This window comes from Poecile atricapillus, chromosome 30 (assembly GCF_030490865.1).
Source record: "Poecile atricapillus isolate bPoeAtr1 chromosome 30, bPoeAtr1.hap1, whole genome shotgun sequence".
NCBI classification, from domain to species: Eukaryota; Metazoa; Chordata; class Aves; order Passeriformes; family Paridae; genus Poecile; species Poecile atricapillus.
The window spans coordinates 2,764,635-2,785,737 of record NC_081278.1 but is presented as its reverse complement, the minus strand read 5'-3'; the positions used below and the strand labels follow the sequence as shown (position 1 = coordinate 2,785,737).

General features: G+C 54.0%; 1 long non-coding RNA gene and 1 pseudogene across 1 annotated transcript; both read left to right on the top strand.

The window, feature by feature from the left end:
• LOC131589891 (zinc finger protein 850-like) overlaps window positions 1-21,103 on the top strand; it is a 480,942-nt pseudogene that overhangs the window by 441,036 nt on the left and 18,803 nt on the right.
• On the top strand, window positions 8,735-11,424 carry LOC131589902 (uncharacterized). The gene is made up of 3 exons (XR_009279871.1): window positions 8,735-9,414; window positions 9,692-9,748; window positions 10,050-11,424. It is a non-coding gene; the product is annotated as an uncharacterized LOC131589902 (long non-coding RNA).

Here is a 21,103-nt window from a genome sequence, read left to right as displayed (position 1 = left end):
GGAATTTGTGGTAAATTTAACTCTTCTGAGTGCTGCTTGGAGATAGATGATAGGAGCGAGGTTATTAAAAACATATCCACAGAGATTCGTAAAATTGCTTATGTAGGGACTCAAGAATGGACTCCTCTACTAGATACCAGCTGGTGGGATGACTTTTGGTCATTTAAAGGAAAATGGTGGAAGAAGGTAGCTTTTGTAGCTGCAGCCGCATTAACAAGCCTACTATTTCTACCCTGCCTGCTCCCCTGTCTAATCAGAGTAATCTCATCCACAATCCAAGCAAGTACTCAAATTTCAAAAACAACTAAGCACACTAAAATGATGGACATGAAAAGTCAACAAGAGGAACATAAATCAGCTAAGAAGGTCTATGACCAATACCAAAAACTGAAGAAATTCTATTTCCAGGAATCGGAAATTGCTAATTGATGCGGGCTTGAGCCCGATCAAAATATAAGAGGGGGGATATTGTTAAGAATAATTAGAATATTGTTTAACATATTACTGTTTGTAAACCCCTTACCTTGTACCCCTGTCCCAGGTTTACTTACCTTGTACCCCCTCTCCCAAGTTGCTGTACCCTGTGTTTCTTGTTCCGTGTTCAGCCAGGCCCTGCCCCCACTGCTCCTAGACTCCCACATGGCAACACTGTACCCCTGCCCCAAGTTGCTGTACCTTGTTCAGTTGGGCCCTGAGGAGGAGGATGACATAAGGACTTTTATGAAAATGAAAGAGACCAGAGACTCATGGGACGCACCCAGACTGGAAAAAACCCCGAGACAACGAGCCACACAAAAGGGAAGGAATAAAAACAGTACCATCTAACAAGGAAGACCCAGAGGAGTCCCCTGACTTCCCTCCAGAGGCCGACATAACCACGAGGGGACTCGACTGGGATGACACCCTAGGCTATGAGGCCAAGAGGATGAGTCTTCCCGGGGACTCCCGTGAGGAAGGAAGGCCCAGCTCTGCCCTAGTGACAAAGCTGCACGGATCCTCCTCTTCTGCGGTGTCCAAGTGGGAGCAGTGGTGGTGTGCGCGACCCCTCGGGCCCCCACCCCAGAGCTGTCCTGTTTAATAAAGGCCTTTTTAAAAGGAGCTGGTCTCCTGGCCCGTTCATCACACCACCATGGGGAGGGTGGCGATGTCTCCTCGAGCAGGGCTGCAGAGTTGCTGCTGCTGAAGAGGCCCTGGAGCCCACAGAAACAGCAGCAGAGTGGGCACAGGAACAGCAGCAGCCCAAACGTCGGCACCTGCACAGTGAGGCGTCCACAGCAGCCGGGTGCCAAACAGGGGGAGGCTGTGGGCACAGCTGCCTTTGGTTTGGCAAAAGGCTTCAGCAGAGTTGGCCACAATGGCTTTCTGTTCACTTGCAGCCTCACAGCAACACTTGGCAGCTTCAGATGCAGCCTGTGCCCCTGACTGACTTGGATGGCCGTGCTTGAGGGTGGGCTCGCCTTCCACACTCAGGTGTCCCAAGGCAGTGGCATTGGTGCCATCGTGAGAGAGAGACACTGATGGGGTTCAAGCCTTGTGCTGCACCTGTCCTCCCTCTCTTCTGTGAAGGCATCTTAATGACAGATGCATCAGCTCTGAAACTAAACCCTGGACTTGCTTAGAACAAAGGAAGGGGCAGCATGCGCTGAAAAAAAGCAGGGACTTACATGGCTCAGTTTTGCTCTCCACTTGGGGAACCACAGAATTCCAGAGCACTTTGTGTTGGGAAGTATCATAAACATCATCCAGTTCCAACCACCCTGCCATGGGCACAAGGTGGTGTGCAGACACAGTTGTCACTAGAATTGGAAGAACACTTTTCCATGTTGACCTTTTCTTCTCCTGGATTTCAAGCAAAGATGAAAAAATCATCTGGTGAATCACAGGTGAATATTGTAGCTCACAGAATTAGGAGCAGGAGTCTCCAGTGGCCCATGGTGTGTCCATTCAACCATTGTTAGATCACCCAGCTGGACTCAGCCCGGTGCAGCCTGGGCACAGGCACCAGGCTGGTCCATTTCAGCATCCCAAAGTCTTTGTGGCTCCCTGTGCACCCATTGCCTCCTGAATCCATTCTTGAATTCCCAGTTACTGCTGTGCAGGACATGAGAACACAGGAATAGCTTGTTTGGCTCATTCTTGCGTTCGCTGCTCCTGCCTAAAGGAATCATCAGGATTATATGCTGATGGAATGGTATAGCCAAACAGCAAAGACTTTTTCTGTAATGTCTAAAACTAAAACCTTGTGTGACTCTTCAGACACTCTAAAATCCAGGGTGAAAATGACAGCTTTGGTATGTAAGAATCCTAGAAATTTTGACATGTGATTTTTCTAGTCAAGGATTTTAATGCCAATGTGGAAACTACAAAAATATTAAAACTTATTTTCATTAGCAACCCCTTTGAAATGGCATCAGGACACCTACAGGGGACAGGGTATGACACCAGGGACAGTACTTGGCAGTTCATGGCTTCAGATGTGGGAGATAAGTATTTTGCCTGGGTTCAACCTGAAGTTGAAGTATTCCCAGGGTTTTGATTGACTGGTCATTGCAGGTAAATTTAATAAATGCAAAAGGACGTAAAAGCACAATTTCTGGAGAATGTGCACTAGGGAGAAAATTGGGAGAAAACCTTGAACACAGCCAGCAGGCTCAGGAAAAATTTAAAAAAGTTAAAACTAAAAATAGATGTAGCTCTGTGATTGTCCAGGCAGGACTTTTTGTGTCTGGGGAAAATGTTTGCCTTGTATCAGCTGCACACAGACGGACATGCAGCAACTGAAGCCTTGAACATCAGAAAGTGGGCTAATGTTTGTCCCAGAAAAACAGACCGAAGATCAGACCGAAACATGACAGTGCCTCTGTACAATCTAACCATCCTAAGAAATTCAGCAGCTGATGGTGTTTTTGTGCTACTGCAAACTCCTTCCATGGAAAATATCATTCCAGGAAGGAGCAACATCATTTAACAGATAGCAAGAGTGGCCAGCAGTAGCTCCAGGAGCTCCAGCCAAGACCCCTGCAGGAAGGAGCACAGTCCCAAATGCACATGGGCTTTGGCTGCCCTCTGGCACAGAAGCCCACCAGGGGCACAGGTCTCTGGGGCAGGAGATGGGCACCAGCACTGTCAAGACTCAGGGGGGTGGCAGGTCTGCCTAGGTGGGGACTCTGCCACACCTGCTGATCTCAGTGCTGGCCAGGCCCCAGGGCTCAGAGCAGCATTCGTGCCCTGGCCCACACGTTCCTTGTCTGTGTCACACCTGCAAGTTTACAATGGCCATCAGCCAGGATGTGTCCAAAGGAGGCTGTGCCAGCTTCTGTGCAAGGCCCCGTGCCCTTCCTGCTGCGGCTACGTCGGCAGCCCTGGGGGCTCCTTCTGCTGCCCCAAGCCTGCAGAGCAGGGCAGCATTTGGTGATGGTTTGAGGCGTTCCTAAAGATCCTGTCGGGCTGTCTTAGACGCTTTGGGCAAGGGATTCCGTCCAACCTGGGCTACTCTGGGGGGGATGGGGGCGGCCCCAGGGCAGAGGGCAGTGTGTGCAAGGGCCCTTTGTGACATATGGTCACCATGGGATGGAAATGGACAGGGTGTCAAAGGGCCCTTTGTGACACGTGGTGACATAGGAGCTGGCGGTGACAGGGCCACACAACAGTGCTCGGTGCATGCGACGGGACAGGACACGCCAGAGTGGTGCTGTGAGGAGCCCCCGCACAGCGCACTCATTTGTGTCTGACCTGGAGCTTTTCCGAGGCTTTACTCCTACAGGTGACCTTGTGGAAAGACTGTGGGCCTTGGTGGTCGTGGCCTTCCCAAGGCTTTTCTTTTGCAGGTGCCTGCAAGGCCGGACTGTGGGACTTGGTAACCCAGAGCTTTCCTGAGGCATCTGCCATCCTTCTGGCCTGTGCCCTCAAGGTGAGACTGTGGGACTCGGTGACCAGAATCATTTAAGAGGAGTCTCCTGTCATTGTGGCAGAGCCCTCAAGAGCAGACTGCAGGACTTGCTGTCCTGTAGTCTTCCTGCAGCATCTCTACCGCAGGCGTCTTCAAGGCACAACTGCGGGATTTGTTGACTCAGAGTTTTCCCAAGGCATCTCTCTTTAAGGTGCCCTCAAGGCCAGACTCTAGCATGGCAGGCAGATTCCTCAGCCTATTCAAAGTGGTCAGGGGGAAAAGAAAGAAGGACACTGGAGCTGCTCCAGCACAACAGCCTGAAGAGCCGGAGCAGTTCCAGCCACTGCAGGATGGTGAGTGGCAGAGCTGGGCCACAGGGCTGATGGCTGCAACCAGCTTGGCCCCATCCCATCCCACCTGCTTTGGACATGCCCACAGACAGAATGGAAGAGGGGCCAGGGCTGCCCCACCCCCCACAGCAGCCCTGCTCCATCCCCTGGCACATCCCAGGGCTGTCCCTGCCTGGGGAGTGCAGGGCTGGGCTGTGTTCTCTGGCCTCTCCCACAGCCCCTCAGCTCTGGCTGCGCTCGCTCTTTGCCAGATGCGGCCATGGACCGGACACAAGAGCAGGATCCCTCCCGTGGCCGCTTCCGCAGAACGCTGAAGGTACCTGCAGCCATCCCCACCTGGTCTGGGCCTGCTGTCACTGCTCAGCGGAGAACTGCACTTTTAGTACTCCATGGAACATGCCTAGCTTCCCTTTGTTCTCCTGCAGATGTTCCGGAAGTCTGTGCCCATTCAGCGTAGAAAGAACAGTACCACAGCAACTGAGAGCACAGCCAAGCCTGACTCTGGGCTGACTGAGCTCCAGGCAGAGCCTGATGTCAGCCCAGATTCACCTGACCACTCAGAAAAGTTTGACACCTCAGTGACTGAAAACTGGGAAGAGGTTTTTCTCATGTCAATGACTGAGGATGTGGCCATCACAGACACTATCAGTGGAGAGACTCAGGGCCTGACAAAGACTGAAACCAGCCCTGATTTGGCTGAGCACTCAGAAGACTCTGCCAGTGCAATGAATGATCACAGGGCAAAGGCTGACGTGGAAGTGACTGAGGACGTGGCCATCACAAACTTCAGCACTGGTGTGGCCACCACAGACACTGTCAATGAAGAGACTCAGGGCATGACAAAGACTGAAACCAGCCCAGATTTGGCTGAGTGCTCAGAAGACTCTGACAGTGCAATGAATGATCACAGGGCAAAGGATGACGTGGAAGTGACTGAGGACGTGGCCACCACAAACGCCAACACTGGAGTGGCTCAGGACATCGCAAATACTGACACCATGCCCACTCCCACAATTATTCATGCTCCCTCTACAGATTTCTTTGAGGAGAGAGGATTTTCTTCTCAGCAGGTACCCAGCCTGGGGCTAGGGTTGGAGGCCTCCCAGGGTTGTGTGCCCCCTCAAGCCATGGCCACTGGGCCCCCTCAGCCTTTCAGGCCAGCACAGTGTGGTGGGAAGGGAAGCACTTCTTGGGGGAAGCTGGGGAAGCTGATCCCTTTTACAGTGCTCCAAGTCTTCCCCATGCCTCCTCCAGGTGCCAGCCATGGTGAAAAACATTCACCAGAGTCTCATGTCCCATGCCACTGTGGGTGCCAGGCTGGCCATGAACATTCTGAAGCTGGCTGAAAAACATCCTGTTGATGTGGTGCTGACCCTGCTGCACTGTGCCCCATCATGTGACAGGTATGGGGCCCACGTGCCTTGAGAACTCAGGGCTCACCAGCCTTTAGGGCCCATTGCCCTGCACAGTCTGTCCAATGGGGTCTGCCCAACAGGCAGAGAGGTCCAGGAGCCTCGGGCCCCTCTGTTTCTCCAGGCTGCTGCCAATGTTCCCTCCCTGCCCCTCAGGGCACTGGGGCTTTGTCACTTGGGCTCCCACAGCTGCATAGGTCATGGTGCTATGACTGAGACACCCCTGACACAGAGCTCTGATCCCACAGAGCTGCTGCAATGATGTGGAGAACTATCGCCTCGTCAGGACCAACAGTGGAGAAGGTGCTGGCAACACTGCTCTGTGTGATGGAGGACTGGCCTCTGCACAGCATGTGCACCTCCGATGGGGACAACAAGAAGGTTTTTTCCCTGGCTGTGAGTTTATGGGCCATTGCTCAGTCCCACATCACCTCTCCAGCAGCTCTCCACCCTCTCCCTGCCTCTGGGAGTGCTGGGCTGAAACCTGGGCTAGGGGCAGGCTCAGGGGACACCAGGCCCGCTGCTCCCCCTGTGTCTCCCCTTGGGCCCTGCCCCATGGACACCTCGGCACTGAGCGCTGTCTTTGGGTGCTTCTTTTGCAGGCAACTCTGGTGCTCTGGGTGATTATCCAAGTGCCTGAGTGCCACGAGGCGATGATCCTTTATTCCGCCCGCCTGTTTGTGGCTCTGCTGTTCCATGTTGTCATCACCACCCAGCAGATGCCACCAGTGGAAGTTGACATCTTCTGGAGAGCATGCCAGGAGGAACACCGCCTTCCCAGCAACCCCAACAGGTGCCAGTCCTCCTGTCCTTCCCATGCCTTTGTAGACACTGCCAGTTTTCCCAGTGTGACCTGGGCTTTGCTCTGCACACAGGTTTGCAGTGCAGGCCATGAAGGCTCTGCTCTGCTGTTTGCACTATGATAGTGAGTTGATGGCTATGGAGCGCAAGCGTGGCTGGGACACGCTGCTCTGTGCTGACACCCAGCACTATGCCGTGGGTCTGTTGGCCAGGTGAGTCCCCCTTCTCCCCGCTACCTCCAGCTTTTGTGCCCTGTGCCTGAGGTGTCCCCCACAGTCCTGTGGTCCTGGGTCAGAGGGTCACTGAGAGACGGCTGAGCAGAGTGGAAAAGGCCGGGAGAGGATGCCCAGAAGGAGCCACCTCCCAAAGTACCCATAGTCCCTCCAGGGATGCTGAGGAAAGACCAGACCTCAGTGAGTTATTCCTAGGAGAGGTTTGCCCTCCCCACCTCAGGGTCTTGGTGCCTTTTTCCCCCCTTCCAGGGAGATGCACGGTGCCTCCCTATCCTTATGTTCTGGGATTGCACTCCGCCTGCTCCGGCTGCTCAGCGGGGAGGAGCCATGCTGGGATCTGCCCTTCCTGGCATTCCTTGTGGAGGTGAGCTTGATGGCCAGCACTACCTCACTGACCTGCCTCTCAGCTCTCTGCCCTTGCATAGCCACAGCTGCCTGGGACAGTGCCTGCTCCCTGTGCCGCTGCCTGGACCCAGCCCTGTGTGGTTCCAGGCTCCAGGTTCCAGCTGGGTACCCTCTCACTGCCCTGTGCCTTTCAGATCCTGGATTGCCTGGACTTGAGTGCATGTGGTGACAGCATCCTGGAGATCATGTCAATGCACCTGCAGAATGAGTGCAGGCAGAGGCGTCGCCTGGCACTCAGAGGCCTCATGGTGCTCAGCAAGGATCCCTCGATGGTGAGGACAGGGCAGCGGCTGAAGCTGTGCTGGGGAAAGCAGCTCCTTGTGCTGGCTGGGCTTCAGGAGCTGAGGCAGCTGCTCCCAGCTCTCCTGCCTCACCTGCCTGAGTGCTTTGGGACAGGCCTTTGGCCTCTGGGCCCGGCGGCAGCAGAGTGGGGTTGCAGTGCCAGGGCCGTTCATGGCTTCCCAGCACAGCCTTGTTTTCCACACAGGCCATAAGAATGTGCAGCCTGTCTCAAAGCCTTCTGGAGCTGCTGGGTGATGCAGACAGAGATGTGGTTGGCATGACCCTCCATGTGTTCACTAATATGCTCAAGAACAAAGACATCCTGATATCCAGTACCACTGCCCCAAAGCTGGCTGAGGCACTCCTGCTGCTCTTTGACCATGTAAGGCTCTGTGCCCCCAGCCACGAGCACTGGCTGCTGTACAAAACTTTGTGCTTTACAGATATTTGGGCCTTCACCCAGGTGAGCCTGGAGTAATTGGTATTAAGTTCTTTTTCTCTTCCTTTCCTCCAGGATCACAGCCATGTGCAGCTGCTCTCCCTTGACCTCTTCTTCAAGATGATGGACTTGGTAATGGATGAGGGAAAAAAGCCCCTGGAGAAGATTTTGAGCCAGAGCCTGATTCCCCTCTTCATCCACTGCCATGATGAGAACCAGCATGTGGCGAAGGTCAGGTTTTGTGTGATGCTGGTGCATCCCTGGCAGGGGCATTGGCTTCCTCATGCCCTAGAACCTCCCAGGCTGCAGCCTCCTCTGGGCCCTGTCACCCAGACAAGAGTCCTGTGCCCTTGGCTGCAGTGCCATCTCTGCATCTCTGCTGCTCTCCAGGCCTCTCGGAAAGCGCTGATTCGAGTGGCCGAGTTCCTAAAGAGGAGGAATCTCAAGCAGCTGATGAAGAAGGAGCAGCTGTTGAACTTTGCAGAGTGTCTGGTAAGGACAGCCTGGAAGCCCCAGCCTCAGCCTGGAGAAGACCCTTGGCCCCAGCACTCAGTGTGTGGTGCTGGCATCTGTGCCCCTGCCCAGTGCCCCACCCAGGGGCGCCAGCCTGCGCCCCACACACCGCTCCCTTCCCTGGGCTGCACACGTTCTTCTCCAGGCTCCCGTGGCCCCGAGCCGGGTGCCAATGGAGCCCTTGGTATGCGGATAGAAAAACTCTATAACTCACAGAGTAGTTATGAGAGTAGGTATGAATTTATTCAGTGCTCAGGTGCATGGGGGATATCTCCTCCGAAAGCATGCACACCTTGGAGTCTTGTTTCTCCCTTTTTATTCTCTACAAACTAGGGTTACACAGTATGTCTAATACATATTCATTTGCTAACCCTGCCTGTCCCCGCTTCATACTAAAATTAGTTCCACGCCTATTTGCAGCTGCGCACTGCTCCTTGTTGGTCACTCTGGTGGTCGTCTGGAGGCCTTTGGGGCTGAAGTCACCAATTTTCCTTCAGCTGAAATTTTCACCTTGTCTTTTTGTGCATGCTCCTTTCAGTTCTTTTGAACCCTCTCTTTCCATTTCTTGTGGCTTAGGGGTCCAAAAGAATCCAAGGAACCCCCTCACCCTATGGTGCATTTATGCTTGCATCCTGTTTACGTATTCTAGCTCTTTATCTCATCCTGCAGTCTTTATTCTCTTCCTGCTCTTTTGGGAGCAGTCAGCATTTCACACAGGTTTTGTAGCCCCTTCTTTTACTCAAGGCAATTTTTATAAATGATTCCTAATTTCTCTGTTTCACCCTGGCCCAGTGGGGCTGTGGGCTGGGTCGGCACCGCGGCTCCCCGGGCAGCAGCCGGCCCTCTGCCCCCTCCAGAGCCCGGCGCCAGCGGCTGCTGGCCGGGCCTCAGGGCTGGGCAGGCACGGGAGGCCGGGGCTGGCCGCAGGCAGCGCCCGACCGAGGGGCAGAGCCCGCACCAACCCTTCCCTCCTGCCGCTCTCTGCAGCTGGCACAGGACAGGAACCGAGCGGCTGAGGACCTGCGCCGGGCCCTGCCGTACCTGCAGAGCCCACAGGAGTCCCTGCGAGCGGCGGCCATCAGGTTCATCGGTGAGCCACGAGCCCGGGCTCCCTCCCCGCCCCGCCGGAGCTCGGCCCCAGCCCCGGCTGCTGCCCCGGCAGCGGCACCCGGGCCCGGCGTCCTGGAGCCCCGGCTGCCCTCGGGGCTGCTGCCGGCCTCTGGCAGCCGTGCCCTTGGGCTGAGTCAGGATGCGGCAAGGGCCCGGGCTGAGCCCTGCCGGGGCGGGAGGGCGTGTGGCCCCAGGGCTGGCAGCGCCGCTGGCAGGGAGCTGTGCCGCTGGGGCCCTGACAGGCTCTGTGTTCCCAGAGATGGTCGAGGTACCCATGAGGGGGCAGCAGGAAGAGCTCTAGGCCTTCAGTAAGGGTGAGTGAGTGCTGCCCGTGGGGGCTGGCGGGGGGAGCTGCAGTCTCTGCCCTGGCAACAGAGGGCTTTGCTCCCTGTGTGGACGAGGGGTGGTGTGGGCAGAGCACAGAGAGATTTCAGGGACGCGAAGCAGGGGGTTTGGGGGGTGTGGATTCGTGACCAGGACCTTGCAGCTGATCCCGTTGGCCACTCCCCTCCTGTAACTCTGGCAAGAGCAGGCTGGGATGGCCTTGGCAGGACATTCTCCTAGGATTCCCACAGATCCGGGCTCTGATTGTGGCTCTGTTCCTCTCTCTTCCAGCCTTTTAAGCCCTGAGGAGGAATGACAGCCCTTCCCAGACAAACATAGTAGTTCAACTGATATTCAGTGAAAGAGCTGCAGAAGTAGGCTCATCTGCTGGCTCAGAAGAAACAGTGTTCATTTAAGACCTCCAGATGCCATGGAAGATGAGAATACCTTGACACCAGAAGAGACCAGCTGGAGCTCCAGGCACAGCTAATGACTGGCACAGCTGAGCCTGTGGGAAGCTCATGTGGCTTCAGCCCTCTCCCTGCCTGTAGATAGTTCCCTCCCTGCAGCCCTCAGACACTGCCTACTCCTTCTTTTTCCCTTCCACTCTCCCTCCTTTTTGACAGCTCCATCCCCCCAGCCCTCAGACTGTGCCACCCCCTTTTTTGCCTCTCAACTCATCCCTTTGCTTTGTCTTCCAGCAATAAACAGTTTGGCTTTTTCACTTAACCTGCATCTGTGTGGAGCTGAAGGGTCACAATTCTGGAGTTCTGTGACACAAATCCTGAGCCCTGAGACACGCAGGCCCCTCCTGCTGTTCTCTTCTGCACTGTGTTTTGTTCAGAGACGCAGAGGAACGAGCGCAGATCAGGCTGGATAGGTCCCTGTGCTGAAGGTCCAGTTCCACAACATTGTGGAGTTAAAGGTCTTGCTGAGTACCCTGAGCCTTGGATTTTGGAAGAGCCAAGCTGAGTATGCCCTGAACCCCGCTGTGAGGGGTTCTGTGTCAAGCATCCACAGATGGCAAAGGAGCTTAGGATGCCTGAGGCTTTCAAGAATAGCTTCCTGAAAGCACAGTAATGCTCCATCCCTGCTCAGGATCAGGAAGAGGGCAGAACCAGAGAGCATCTGGGCTTAACAGGGAGCTGTGGGTGTGTCTAAGAGCAAATGAAGCAGCAGCACAGTGGCCGAGACTCGGACGCACAACCGTGCTGGCGTCCAGAGCGCTGTCAGGCAGTGCCGGGATCCTGGGTTTGGTTCTGGGCCCCACAACTGAGGAACTGCAGCCCCTGCCTCAGAGCCTGTCAGAAAGCCAAGCAAGTGAGACCAGAGGGAGGGCATCCTTCCAGTCTCTCTTGGGCATGGCCGCAAAACAGCTCCTGCTCCTTCTTCCTCCGCCTCTGCTTGGGCTCTGCTGTTACAAACGGAGACAAGTTTAGACAAGTTCTGCCTTTGTCTCAGCTTTGTGGCAGCAGCTCATTTTGAGGCAGCCTGCACCCCAAATGTCTCTCATTCACAAGTTCTTAAGAATGGCTGATTAGGTTTATTATAAAATTAATTCTTTATTGAATTGACAAAGGATTAACAGACATCAGACTTTAGATAGACCACTTAGTACATAGGACAAAACAAAAAGAGCCACTACTAGATCAAAAATACAGGACAATAAAAGGTACCTTGTTATAAATCCATATTGTGATACTGGCTTTTGCAAGTATTAAGATGAATGCTGTATGTTATATACTTTTGCAATGTCTTTTTCTCCTGCTTTAAGTTTTAGGCATAGGTGAAGAAGAATTTTGGACATTAGGGCAATGTCCTGTCTGTGCAAAGCAAGATAACCTCCAGGAAACAAATGAAGGGGCCCAGGCTGCTATCAACACTGACCGCCTGCAGAAGAAGGAAGCCCAGCCCAAATAAAAATGTGATAAAGGGAAATAAAATCTTTAAGCCACATGCTCTAAAAAGGTGGATACAGGGCGTAGACATGCAAAATACTTTTTGGAAAAATATGAGTATGCATTAAAACCCCACAGCAGAATGGGATAAAAGGAGTGTTCCAAAGATACCAGGTGTGTTCCTGGCAATGCACCAGGATACCCTGGCTGTTTTAACCCTTTGCTTTATTATCTTTGTCTCCCAATTGTCTTTTTGTTTATATTAAACCTTTTATAATTTATTAAGTGAGTGAACCTCATTTTTCACAATAGGAAGGAGTTCTTCACAGAAAGGCTGATGGGGAATTGGAATGAGCTGGCCAGAGGGGAGGTGGTGGAGTCACTGTCTCTCTCCAGTGGTGTGGGGGAGTGACATCAATCTCTGTGCAATAACTGATTTTGCTTTAAAACAATTGCTTCAAAATTGCTTCCTGTTACACCATGAGTGTCTGTGCTGGTTTGTATTAGTTGATACTTGGTGAGGAGGGAAGAAGCCACCCATGCAAATGATTTTTCTAGGAGGGGGCTGCTAAGAACTTCCTCTGTGCTTAGCAAAACCAATAGCTGGCTGGCTCTGAGAACTGACAACCTATGAAACCATTTAGAAGCTGGATTCTCCTCTGTGAAATCCACATTTGAAAGACAGTCAAGCCAAGGAAAGGTCTCTGTTGTTTCCAGCTGTGAAGAGTTAACTGGGTGCTGATCAGGCTGGCCCTGCTCCACCCTGGCCTGCACCGAGCCGGGCTCCACCAGGCCCCCTTCACCACGGCCCGCACGGCCCCAGCGGCTGCCAAGCACAGGGAGGGGAAGCCATGGGCCTGCAGCTGAAATTGAAGGAAGCAGGGGCCTGGGACCAGCCATGTAGGCAGAACAGCCACGACTGTTCTGGCCGGGCCCCCTGAGATCTTGGCACAGCTCCAGGGCAGCCTGAAATTCATCACCATGGCTGCTTTTGGACCAGGCAAAAACCATCATGATCATCTGCAGGTCTGGGTGAGATATTAACTATTTCAGTGCACAGATGAGACCTGCAGACCTCGATCCTCCCCTTGGGTGAGAGAAAAGGACAGAGTGAGGACATGTAGAAGACAACATGAAGTCAGTAAAGAAGGAGTCAAGTCTCAGATGAAAGGAGAATGAGGAGATGCCTTAGTATTGGGGCTGAAAGTTCTTTTGGTAAGGCCATGGACATGGACTGTGATACACTAAAATATCCCTTAATTCATGAGAAAATATGGAGAGATGGAGTGTTCAAACTCTAAACATGGGCAGAGGCCTGTAAGAGACGGTCTGAAGTTTCCCTCATCTGCCTCATAAGCATTGCAAGAACAGAGACCAAGACCCTGAAGACCCCAAGGAACTTTGTGCAGGGGTTCTGGCCTGGTTGAGGTGGAAGCTTGCCAGGTGATGGTTTGCAGGTGTGCTTGTTGTGCTGTCAAGGTACACTGCCTTCATTCCTGCTGCTGAGCAGGGACTTGTAAGGAGCGGCCTGTTCTGTACCTTACACCTGCTTCCCAGAGCAAGGGGTCTCATCAAAATAGCCGAGGAATTTCCGCACCTCTTGGCCAGCTGCCCCTTGCTTTGAAACAGACTGTAAAAATTACTTTTCCAAGTTACTTTCTTTGAGAGAGATCTCCCCATGGAAGAAGACACCGGCGACCCTGTCTCGTCCGTTGGTAGCTATAACCCCCCCCTTTTTTCTCTTGGCATTTTGCCTCTTTACCCCTCTCTCCCTCTCTCTCTCTCCCTATCCTCTATCGCATAACCCATGTTGTTTGCACTAAAATAAAGATGCATAACTGCTGTTGTGATTTAAACTGAAATCCCTTGGTGTCCGTTTTGCAATCTGAGATCAAACGAACCTCTCACGACTCCCACTTGTGTTAGCAGATCGTGACACTCGGGAGCAGGGTGACCCAAGGTGCAGCTTAGAGCAAATGCTCCACGGCACAAGGATATTGGTAGGCTCACGGTGGAGACAAGGATGAGGAGGAGATCTCCAGTGTGGGTTCCAAAGGCTTTTACTCCACTGGAGCATCCAGGGACTGAAGACCAAGAACACAACTGTGTGGGTTTTTATCTGGGGGAGGCCAGAGGGCGGGTACAAAATTTTAACCAACAGGAAGAAACTATGGGAGGAGTGGAAAGTTCCATTCAACAATACAATAGGGGAAACAAGGGGAGCAGAGTGCGTCACATGGGCCAATGGGACATTGGAGATTAGGGGATTTCCACAGGGGCGGTTCAGGTAGGAGGCTGGCCTAAGGGAAGACTGACAAATGGGTGTAATGACAGATGGGGAACATGAGAAAACAAGGGCTAGGCTTGAGGCAGGATTGACAGGTGGGTAGGAGGATACAAACCAGGAGCAAACCAATGACTTAGGGGAATAATTGGAGAAACCATTCAAACAAAGCAGACATCACAACAATAGAACTGTTAACCATTACAGGAGGTGGCATCTTCAAGAGGCTATGGCATGTGAGTGAGCTCTTGCCACACTGACACTCATTGTTCTGCGTGGAAAGGGACATTGAGAACTTGCCTCCAGCATTCTCCATGGATCTCAAACTGTCATGTGCCAGGGCATCCAGATAATCCATGTTCTGATATCAATCTAGATGGGAGCACAGATCAGAACCCTTTCCATGGTGCCCCCAGTGGAGCCACGTCCGCCTTTGTCTATCAGGAAACGGGATGTGGAAAAAGCGGGCAGGTGCCACCCTGCTCTATTTGTGTGCCAGGCATGAGCCTCAAGTGTTTCTTGTTTCTTAGCTAATTTCTCCCTGGCTCCTCTTTAACACGAGCAAGAGAATAGCATTGCACAGACCAGTTTGACAAATAAGGCTTGTGCACGACTGAATGCTTCCACTAAATTAAAAAACCAATGTGCTTGAAAGCCGACCTTCTGTTTGCTCAGGCCTCCTCACCTCTGTAGGTGAGGTGACTTTATGCTGCTGGTATGTGGGTTTTAGGAGTATGTGGGTTTTTATCTGTGATAGAGGTGAGGAAGTGTTGAACTCATTCCAATGAGCTGGCCAAAGCAGTGACTTTAGTGTCTCTTTGGCTGGGAAGTAGCACCAGCCTTGTTGAATGCAGGCAGCAGCATGAGCAGGGCTCCTCCAGCAGCAGGGACACGCCACAAGCCAGGAGGGGACCATGGCACCAGAGGGGACCGTGGCACCAGAGGGGACTGTGGCACCAGAGGGGACTGTGGCACCAGAGGGGACCGTGGGACCAGTGGGGACCGTGGCACCAGAGGGGACCGTGGGACCAGTGGGGACCGTGGCACCAGAGGGGAACATGGGACCAGTGGGGGCTGTGGCACCAGAGGGGACTGTGGCACCAGAGGGGACCATGGCACCAGCCGTGCCCAAGGCCTGAAAAGGGTGGCAAAGTCAGGTGGTGCTGCCTGCCTGCATGAACAGCTCAGGCAGGGCGTGGTGAGGAGCCAGGTCTGGGGGCCATCCAAAGAGTCCTGCCAAGAGCAAATGGTTCTAATATTCTCTCTGGGAAAAAAAAAGGAGCAATCTTTAGAGTGAACTGGTGCTAATAAATATTTGCTCACATATGGTGGGGTTTCTCTGCAAATGGGCTTTGATGGGCAATTTCTGACCACATTTAGTTTTGCTCTTTAAGTTGAGCACCTGAGTAGCTTTGTTGAGGAGTGGAGAATAGTTTGTAGCTCAGTGTTTTCTCAGGAGGAGCCTTACATTTAGCACAGGAGGAAGGTAAGGCAAAGGTTTAAAAGCTTTCCCCTCCTGAAGTGACGCACTTTCCGAGGAGTCTGTCAGGAGAATTCCCCTCAGCCACTGCCAGGGCTGTTTTCCTCCTCTGCAGACTCAGGATTCTGGGAGTTCCAGAAGCCTCAGTTCACACGGTATTTTCCTCTGAATATTTCTTGTTGTGCAGTACACAGGGAGAATATTTCATGCTAGATTCTCCTCTGGGCTTTGAGGTGAATCTCAGTAATTCTGTTGATTTTCATGTCCAGATGAACTTCTTGTAAATGGGAAGGAAAAGGGAAGAGGTACCATGGAAAATTAATTGCTCAAAATTTGAGTGGCCCAACCACACTAAAAATGAAGTCTAAACTGAAAAAAACTTTTATTTTTTTTTTTTCCTTGGTAGGTGGGGTAAAACATGAAGTGTAAATAAAGTTCTTTGAAAAGGTTCAGCCAGCACCCAGCTGTATGAAAATCAAAAGAGCAAGGGATAAGACAGGGCATGGGAAGAATCTTCAGCCCTTCCTGTTGAAGGTAAAAGAGTAGGAAAAGTGCCTCTGGCTGTTACCCACAGGTAACGTGTTATTGGTAGCCAAGAGCAGGTGCCCCAAGCTGTTGGTGGCCCAAGCCCTGCCATGGCTGGCCCACTTTCAGTCCTAACTGGACCAGGGTGGCCGGCTTGGGAGGGGAGGAGGTGGGGGGATCTCAGGGGGCTTCCTCTTCACAGCTGGGCTGGGGGGCCGTGGGGGAGGCACAGAGTGCTGGTGCTCTGCTTTCCAGGTCGACACCTGCTTCTGAGGCCATGTCTGAGAGCTGTCAAAGGAGGCAGTCTCTGGGCTCCCTGGGGGCGAGGAAGAGTCACGCCTTCTTGGCTGGTATGCTGGAGCTGCAGCAGGGTGACTGTGGAGAGAGGAGGTGGCTGAGGCCCCCAGATGCCACTGGCACACAGGGACCCTCCTGCACAGCAGGGCTCAGAGCGGCCAAGGCTCCCCAGCACGGCTGGAGCTGCTGGCACAGCTTGGCCCAGCTGGACAGCTGCCCCTCAAGGCCCCGGTGAGCAGGGGATGGCTCTGGGCAGGGTCCCTGAGCAGGAGCAAACAGAGCACCTCTGCCTTTCAAGGGCAATCTCGTCCCCGCTCTTTCTCCTGCCCACCTTGCTTTGCCTCTGCCTGCTGCTCCTGGGGCTGCTCTTGGCCAGGCAGCCTCAGTGGAGCCAGCACTGGCTGCAGCCCAAGTGGGCATCCCGGGACAAGGAACAGTAATTAAGAGGCCAATGAAAGGCCTGGGCAGCAGCAGAACTCTCAGCAGAGTTATTTGGGCAACCACTGACTACCCACAAGTGCACAGCGGCCTCACTGGGAATGTTTCCTGACTATGAGCAGCCTTTCAAGAATCTGGAGGGTGGGGATGAACAACAGCTTACCGTTTCTTGTTCTTCCACCACCAGAATCCAACATAGCACAGGACCATGGAAAGTGGCACTGTGAACAGTGTCACGACTGTGCCTATCATGCAGGACTTGCGCACATCCTGCGGGCAGAACACTCTTGGGGCGCTCGGTGGATTCTCAGCATTTATATTGGATCTGCCAAGCGCATCTGTGGGAGCAATGGGCAGTGTGAGCCTGTGCCGTGCTGCACTCCTGAGCTGGCAGCACACTGGATATGGCCAGGACATTCTCTGTTTCCCCCAGAGCTGGGGCCTGCAGGCACCTTGCCAGCCCTTGGCACAGACTGTGCCACCCAACAAAGCCCAGAAGGCCAAGAGCAGAGCCCTGGACAGCACAGCTGCTTGGGCAGTGGCTCCTTCCAGGGACATGGGCCAAACCCATCCCTGAGCAGCCACTGCCACCCCTGACCCTCCCTGCTCTGTGACAGCTCCCCCAGCCCAAGGGGACAGAGCCAGGCCCTGTCAGGAGCCAGTGCAGCCCCTGCCCAGTTGGCAGCCAGGGCTGGCTGTGGCCCTGGGCTCACGGCAGGGCTCCCACTCGGGGCTGCTCCTGTGTCTTGGCCCTCTGGATGCTTAGGGCCAGCTCCAGGAGCAGCTGCTGGGGGAGAGATGTTGGTGCACAAGTCTAGATTCCCAGGGGCTGGGAATGAGCTCCAGAGGCCTGGAAGCCGCGGCACCTCCAGCTTTGGCTGCTGCTGGGCCATGCAGGCCCTGAGGGAAGAGCGGCTGCCACACAACCCTGTCGAGGGAGAGCCCAGCACAGCAATTACCTCCTGTGCCTGGGCCTGGCATCTCCTCCTTTCCTGCATCAGGAGCTGGCACAGGGCCCTTCCTTCCTCTAGCATATGCCATCATCTGCACAAGCATCTGCTCCAGCACTTGAGAAAGGAAAAGGGAGAGCTGGATAAGATAGAACTGTTCGCCATTAGGGGAGGTGGTATCTTTAGGAGGCAATACTTGTCAAAGTCATGGATAAGGGTCAGGAAAATACCCAGGTTATTGGGGCTGGGCCAGGGCTCTCCCTCCTCCAAACAGCCCCCACACCTGATCTACCCCAAGATCAAGAAATTTCAGGGGATCTCAGGGTGTGCATGGCCCATGCTGCAGTTTGGGCTCCCTGCCTGCTGATGCCAAATGCCTTCCTGCAGAGGCTGGGGAGAAGCTGCAGCCAGGCCAGGTTGGGAAACAGCCCAGCAGGGCATGAAAGCAGCAGCAGGGCAGCAAGGCTGCCATGGATCCCTTCCTGCTGTGCCGGGCACAGCGTGTCCAGATGTGCAGAGAAAGCTCCCGGCTGCTGAGTGTCAGGAGAAGGCTGAGGGACATGGACCCACCACGGCGTCTCTCCAGATCACTCAGCATCTTGTCCAGAAGTTGGGATGCCTCCAGGGATTTCTTGTCTTCTATGTCTTGGCTCTTCCATCTAGGAGGACCTTAATGGAAAGTAGTTCCATTTCTCCTTCAGTCCAGAGTGGCAGTGAGTGCACCTGGGTTCCTGGTGCCCTCCAAGGCACTCCCTCCTCTCTGCCTTCCATTCAGGAGCATGGGCAGGGGAACCACGTGCCTGCAGTGTCCCCACACTGGGATGGAAGGAGCCCCTTACATGGCAGTCAGGGGAGAAAAGACTCCCTGGAGCTGCCAGCAGCTCTGAACTGAGCCCCAGGCAGGGCCAGGGCTTGGCAGCAGCAATGAGAGCAGCTCGGTCTCCTGGGGCTGGCAAAGGAACCATGCAAGGCACAGCCCTGGGACTCAGCCCTGGGCCCAGCCCCTTCCTCTCTGCTCTTCTCCGTGGCTGCACAGAGCACATGAAAGGAGACACTGGCATTGCACATGGCAAGAGATTGACAGCTAAATGCTCCTTCCTCCCATTGACAGCAATGCTGTAGGACCACACAGGGCTCCAGAAGGGAGCGGGGCGATGTTTCCAGAATCCATCAACCTTCAGACTCTTAAGGGAAATGGCATGAGAGTGAGCTCTTCCCACACTCACACTGATAATTCTATGGAGAAAGGGACATAGAGAACTTGCCTCCAGCAATCTCCATGGGTCTCAAAACATTATGTGCCAGGGCTTTCAGATTTTCCATGTCACGATCCCAATCTGGAAGGGAGCACAGATCAGAAACATTACCAGGGTGTGCTGGGATCCCCTTCTGCCTTAGGGAACTGGGCACTGCAAGGGGGTTGGGGAAGGCCATGGGTGCCAGATGTCAATGGACATGGCCAAAGCTGCAGAGGGGCCTGGGGAGCTCTGGGCTGGCCCTGGACACTCTCAACAGCTTTTCCATGCTCTGTGCAAAATCCCTGAAAGGCAGGCACTGCCAAGCAGCAAAGATTTACAGCTCAAGCCTCAGCAGGGTTCAGGCCCAGAGGCACAGCAATTACCTCCTGGGACTGCGCCTGGCACGGCCTCCCTTCCTGCAGCAGAGGCTGCCCATGAGCCACTGCTTCCTCCAGGAAATGGCACCTTCAGCACAGCCTTTTGGTTCACCTCTGGAGGAAGGAAAAGCCACAGCTGGATCGGATGGAACCATTCCCCTTTCAGGGAAGTGGTATCATCATGATGCGATACTTGTCCAGGTCATGGATAAGGATTAAGAAATCATATAAATTTATGGGATCAGCCAGAGCCCTCCCTCCTCCAAACAGCCCCTGAACCTGATCTACCCCAAGACCAGGAAATTTCAGGGGATCTCAGGGTGTGCATGGCCCATGCTGCAGTTTGGGCTCCCTGTCAGCTGATGCCAAATGCCTTCCTGCAGAGGCTGGGGAGAAGCTGCAGCCAGGCCAGGCTGGGAAACAGCCCTGTAGGCCATGAAAGCAGCACTGGGGCAGCAAGGCTGCCATGGATCCCTTTCTGCTGTGCCCGGCATGGCGTGTCCAGATGTGCAGAGAAAGCCCCCGGCTGCTGAGTGTCAGGAGAAGGCTGAGGGACATGGACCCACCTTGTCCTCCCTGCAGCATTTCCTTCAGCATTTGCTGCATGGTATTGGATGGCTCATGGGGTTTCTGGTGTCCTGTAGCTTTGTTCTTTCCTCTTGGAGGACCTTATAAAAAAATATATATCCCTTTCCCAGGAATGGATCCTACAAAATCAGGGTTCAGCTTGTGGGATCAGCAAGGACACAATACTCACCCCTGCGACGGGAGCTGGGCTTGTGTGCAGCATCCAGCCCAGGAGCCTGGAAAGTCCTCCCTGCAGACACACCTGTAACTCAACAGCCACAGAAGCTTCTGTCATCTCTGCTGATCTGCACAGGCAGCACTGAGCCGCAGGAGTGGTGAGGGGATCACGCAGGACGAGGGCACACACGTGCACAGCTCTGTCCTGGCACCTGCAGCGATGCTGCCCTGGCTGAGCTTTGGGCTCTGAGCTGGCAGCTCTCCCAGGGGGCGAGGCCATGACCTACCCTCGCCATCTCCCAGAGCCTCAGTCCTGGGTGTGGGTTGGGAAGCCAGATCACCTTCACCAAGAGGCTTGGCTGCAAAGAAAGGTAGAACAGAAAAGCTCCCATGGCTCTTTAGGAGACCCTCAGGCTCCCTGGGGCTGGCAAAGGAACCACACGAGGCACAGCCCTGGGACACAGCCCTGGGCCCAGCCCCTTCCTCTCTTCTCTTCTCGGTGGCTGCACAGAGCACACGGAAGGAGACACTGGCATTGCACATGGCAAGAGATTGACAGCTAAATGCTCCTTCCTCCCACTGACAGCAATGCTGAGGGATTACTCAGGACTCCAGAAGGGAGCGGGGCGATGTTTCCAGAATCCATCAACCTTCAGACTCTTAAGGGAAATGGCATGAGAGTGAGCTCTTCCCACACTCACACTGATAATTCTATGGAGAAAGGGACATAGAGAACTTGCCTCCAGCAATCTCCATGGGTCTCAAACCGTCATGTCCCAGGGCATTCAGATTCTCCATGTCACAATCCCAATCTAGAAGGGAGCACAGATCAGAACCATTCCATGGTTCACATGGTTTTCTGAGATCTTCTTCTGCCTTAGGGAACTGGGCACTGCAAGGGGGTTGGGTAAGGCTGTGGGAGCCAGATGTCAATGGACATGGCCAAAGCTGCAGAGGGGCCTGGGGAGCTCTGGGCTGGCCCTGGACACTCTCAACAGCTTTTCCATGCTCTGTGCAAAATCCCTGAAAGGCAGGCACTGCCAAGCAGCAGAGATGGCAGTTCAAGCCTCAGCAGGGTTCAGGCCCAGAGACACAGCAATTACCTCCTGGGACT